The sequence below is a fragment of the Lutjanus erythropterus genome, chromosome 14 (genome assembly GCF_056507025.1).
Source record: "Lutjanus erythropterus isolate fLutEry1 chromosome 14, fLutEry1.hap2, whole genome shotgun sequence".
Lineage (NCBI taxonomy): Eukaryota > Metazoa > Chordata > Actinopteri > Lutjaniformes > Lutjanidae > Lutjanus > Lutjanus erythropterus.
Genome location: NC_139330.1, coordinates 29,585,785 through 29,591,314, shown reverse-complemented (window position 1 = coordinate 29,591,314; position 5,530 = coordinate 29,585,785).

Below are 5,530 nucleotides of genomic sequence, written 5' to 3'. Positions count from 1 at the left end.
TTGATTCCTCATACTGAGAGAAGACCTGCATTCTGTCGCCTTCTAGAAATAAAAACATGCTTGTATGTGTGTTTCCTGATGCCAGTCCATGATATGACCACAGCTGAGAGAGGCTTAGGGTAGGAATTGGGTTTGTGTAAAGGCTGTGATATTCTTTGATGAGCCACTCTATCAACAGGTCCTCCAAACTAAGGGAATACACGCTATTTTGTTTTAATGGCCTCCCCAGATTACCCACATTAGCGTTTTCTGCTCGGACACTCTTAATAGCAGGGTGACATGATTTGTCAGTGTCTTCCCAAACTGTTACATATCACAGTTACAAAAAGATTGTTAAGTACAATGTTAAGTACATTTTAAATTACTGTCAAATGTCCGCTGAACGAATGTCTTTTTACGAGTCATAAGAAATTATTAATACTCTTGTAGAAGGCATAAATGTTTACAACAGATAAACTGAGCAAAACGTTAATGGAGTTTGGCAGGCAGTGAGACAGGCAGCAACTTAACTCATCTTCCAGTATGTATTTTCAGAGCAGTGGACTTTTGTTTTCAGGATAACAGGCTTATCTTTACCCGCATTTACATTGACTGACAATTGATAGTTATAAATAGTTGATTGTTTTACAGTGGAGGACTTGTCATTACTTGTTATTGTCAACTTACAAAGTTGTTGCGCTTATCCCGTGCTCCTGTGGAACTCTTGCAGCCTGCTTTTAGAAGCTGATGTCTGTCTAAAGATGGCATTATGCCCATGACCTGTTTTTGCCAAAGGGGTCTGGTTACTTGACTGAATTATATTTGGCTTATATAATAGCGGTTTCCAGTTGCATACACTTAAACTGATTTTCATCTTTTTCAAGAGGACCTTCATTGCTTGCTTTTCTGCACCAGTACTCCTGCTGCTTCCCCAAAGTGGGGGCGTGCCAGCCACCATCTACCGTAGGTAATACACTGACAACGAGTAAGTACTTCATACAACCCTATTTAAAAAAAAAAAAAATCCAAACTATCCCTGAATTCTCCCTTGGTTCATGCTACACTCTTCCACTAAATTTCTTAAAAAAAATCAAAAAAAATCAGGACAGTAGTTTTCCATAATCCTGCTGACAAACAGACAAACAAACCAATGAACAAACTAACTAAACTGAAAACATAACCCTTCCTGGTGGTGGTAATAAAACAGCGCTACACACACACATCCTCAGTTCCAACCTATATGTGGCTTAATGTGAGTGTGCATGCGTGATAGACCCTTATATACCGAGTGTGTGGTGTTTGTGTATTCTGTGTGTGTGTCTGAGAGAGATAGAAGATGGGCAGTTCCAGAGAAGGTGCTTGTCTTTCTGTGGAGCCATTCGTGTGTTTACACGGCGAGTGACTGAACAAACCGTGCGTGCATTTGTGTTACGATTTCTAGCAGCCCACTCTTGTCTCCTTCTTGACGGTCTAAACTTGTCAGCTCCTGCACTTTGGCGATGAAAGCCTTTGTTAAAACAAACAGTTCTGCAAACTATTCCTGCCTCTGGATGCTGCCTGTTAGTTGAAGGTAAACACATTGTGGGTGTTTTGCACCAGGAACAAGTAACAGATTTCTCTGCTCAGGGCCTTGAAAGCAGCAGGGTGCTCCTTTTTGTCTTGTGACTAAGAAGCATGACATCTTTTTTGTTTTTATATCCGGGGGAATGACACGCCCCACCATTGTCACACCCACTGAGTGTCTCTGATGCCACTAAACCCCTGTTTCCATTAAAAACACTAGTAGCTAATAGCCCTCCATCTGTGCCAGCGAACCAGGCCAGGGAGCCCTCAAGGGATCAGTGTGTGTGTAAGTGTGAAAACAGTTGCCTTTTTGTCTCAGGGACTAGAGAGTAACAGGACTGCCACCTTCAGGGACCTTTTCCATTACGTCTAATAGAGCAGGATAGATGCTGGTTAATGAGCCTGTGGACCAGCGCAGATCCCCGGCCTTTACCCAGAGAGCCCTTTGTTTTCATCAGTGCTAACTATTGAAGAAAGTGACAATGTGGTTCACTTTTCTTGACCAGATTTCACTTAAATTGGCAAGTGTATAGTTTGGTAACAAGCTGTAAACAGCGCATTAAAAAATGTGAAAAAATCCATTGTCATTACATCAAACTGACAGCTGGATAAGAAGCACACATATGTTCCATTAGAAGAGAATAATTTTCATCATTTCTTTCAGAGAAGTATCTGTTTCAGGACATGGCCTTTGCGTTCGAAAAAAAAAAAAAAAAACATTGCTGAAGGCCAACAGGAGAAATATTTCTCAGATGCACTGTTTTCTGAATTCTGTTGTGCAAGAGAAAGATTAATTGATTTCTCTGTTTACATTTCATCTGCCCTTGAGTCAGTCCTTCACCCTGTTTCTTTGGTTTGAATTACTGTAATCTTGTGAAGTGGTTTGCTCCCAGGAACACTACCTCTACAGTCTTTAAAGATCATGTAAAGCAACAATAAATGTGTTTGCTGATTGTCACACCACAGAAACATGTTATTGTCCACCTAGCCAAATTTGAATGATTACAAATCACTATGTATATGAAATAAGGCCTCAAAATCATCCTTTAAATGTTGGGGGCTTGTTAGCTCCGCTGTTTCAGTGTCAAACACCACTACGACTGCAAAACATCCTGACACATGGTTAGCCACCAGAGCCAGAGGATGATGACAAAATGGTATTTTTTCCCTCTGTTTTGGGTTTTTGGAACTGAAGTGAGCTGTAGTGAACTGCTGGGATGATTTGGGCTTAGAAAGGTATGTTCCTAACTGACCGTTAAGGATGGTGAGGGGAAGGGGAGATCTGGGTCAGTTCATGGGGCTTATTTAGTGTTGGGGAGACCATGGGTCCAGCATGTCACCGAGCCATGTTTCAGGTCAGCCCAAAAATTCCTGAACAGAGAAATGGTGAACAACAGTTCAACCACCTAACTCCACAATTTAGTACTGCAAAGTTCTGTGTTTTTGGCAACTATGTTCTAACATGTATAATGTGTTAAGAAGAAAAGAATGACTCAAACAGAGCCTATAAATGAGGATTATATTAAGGACAAACAGGTGACTGTTGAAACATAGGTATACAATTTGTTGTTTGTATACAAAGTGTATCAAATCCGCACTTGGATTGCATTAACAGTGTCCAAATAATATAAAATATGCACACATAATGCATTATTTGTAGAAGTACTGCAGCCATAAAAACAACTGAAAATACTGAATATGAATATTCATAAAGTTACTGTAGAGCACACCCACTCTCTGCAGCTGATCCTTCATAATAATGTCTTATATGTCACACTTTGTCAGCCAATATGACTTGTTAACTGAATTTTACATGCAGTGACATTTAATCCACAAATCCATCACAAGAATCGTCTCAAAAGCTATGTTTATTATAACTTTGTTTTCTCCTTTTGTGTTTCATTGTACCCAACAGCACTTTTAAATTCACAGCTCTCAAATGAGCCTTCAAAAGATGAAGAGTGAGTCTTGACTTGGGGGTGTTATTGCCTGCAATTGTGAAATTAGAGAGTGCAACGATAAAATGGGTAGACTTTCAAAACAAAGGCACAAAAACTACTCAGGTATTTTTAGGAAAGGATCATGCTTTTGGTTAAAATAAGTATGTTACTTATGTAAGTTCAAGTACACAGCGTAATATACATGAGGTAACTTACATCACTTACTTACATCCGATTTATGTTACTTAAGTAACCAAAGACTTGGAATTGCAAAAATGACTTTTGAGCATCTCTGGTCTACCAAGCATTGGTGATATCAGGAAGGTGAGGTGCCTGGTGTGTAAAGCCCAAAGGGTACTTAAAGACAATACCCACCCCAGACACAGCCTGTTAAACTGGCTGCTGTCTGGCAAGAGATACAGAAGTATCCACTGCCATACCACTGGACTACAGAACAGCTTCTTCCCTCAGGCTGTGAGACTGTTTAATTCATCTTCAAAAAAGGAACAATAACTTAATCTCATTGTACAACTGTTATATAGTGATAAATAAATGAACCTTGTACCCTGAGAAGACAGAAAAACAGCCTTTCATTAATCATGCACTCTTCTGAAGGATTATTTATTTGAGATGAATTTGCAAATAACCATTACAAAGCCAGCCTGTGAAACTTGACCACCCTGTGCTGCATCCACAATGCCTGGAGGAAATGAAAGCTTGCTTAGCTATGTTTTCACAAACTAGCCCTGACCTCCGCATGCACGCAACTTTTCCTCAGAATGGATGCTTTGAGTGCAGCTGAATTTGCTTGGCACAAGAGAGCAAATAAAATCATTCAGAACACAAATTATTTTTCCATTTGCAAATTATAACCTACTACATCCATGGTATCATCTACTTAGCTAAATGTCTGGCTGACTGCTGTATAATATTCTCGACAAGATGAAGCTTTTCATAAAATCAATCTTACATTTAATAGTGTAGTCAGCTATAGTTGTATTGTAGGAACAGTAGCTACAACTAAACAGTGTGTGTGCCATTGGCGTGCTCTGGTACTTAAAGGGGAAATCTGTAATATATTTACTGTAATAAACCATAAAATGACTATGATATGTTATGTGAGTGTTAAGTGAGCAAAATGTTAATGGAGTCTGGCAGTCACTGAAGTCCAGAGTGTGTTATTTGCACAGAGATGGGCTTTTGTTTTCTGGATAATGGGCATAACTTTACGTTGACAGACAACTGACAGATATAAACAGCTGATCAGCTTACAGTTGAAAACTCAGCTCGTTGCTTGTTGTTGTCAGTTTATGATTTTCCACACATCCCACGGAGCTCTTGCAGCCAGCCTGAGCTTTCCTGAGTTTGGGGGGAGGAGGCGGGTTCAACTGATCGGGTATTAAATAGGATCTCAACCTATTAAATATATCGTCTCTTGGAAGGTGTAGTGCTATTTGTTTTAAGTAATTTGTTGCAGTTGTGCGTGGGAAAATGAATACTGTCGTAACGCAACACAACCATGCCTGGAGGAAATTGCGGGTAAAGATAAGCCTGTTATCCTGAAATCAAAGCCCAGTGCTCTGAAAATACACAATCTGGACGATGATTTATTTGTCTTCTTGTCCCACTGCCTGCCAAACTCCATTAACATTTCTCTCAATTTAACAGATATCAACATATATGCCTTCTTCTATGATTATTAATGACTTATTAAGACTCAGAAAAATACACATCCAGTTGGCAAAATTTCAGCATTGATTTGAACTCTGGTTAATGTGAAACAGACCTACAAAACAACTTATTCCAATCCAGAATTCAAATTTCTAAGGAAGACACCATAGGTGTAACATTCATGTCAAGTGAGGGGAGTATTTTCAACTTAACATAACCTTGATCTCTGATGACAAATTGTGGTCATTTTATGATTTATTATAGTAAATATATTACAAACCTCTCCTGTTTTGTGGACAATAACAAAAGTATAGAATATTACCAGCTGTATTCTTTTAATACAATGCAGAGGTGAATTCAGGTCAATGTAAACTGTA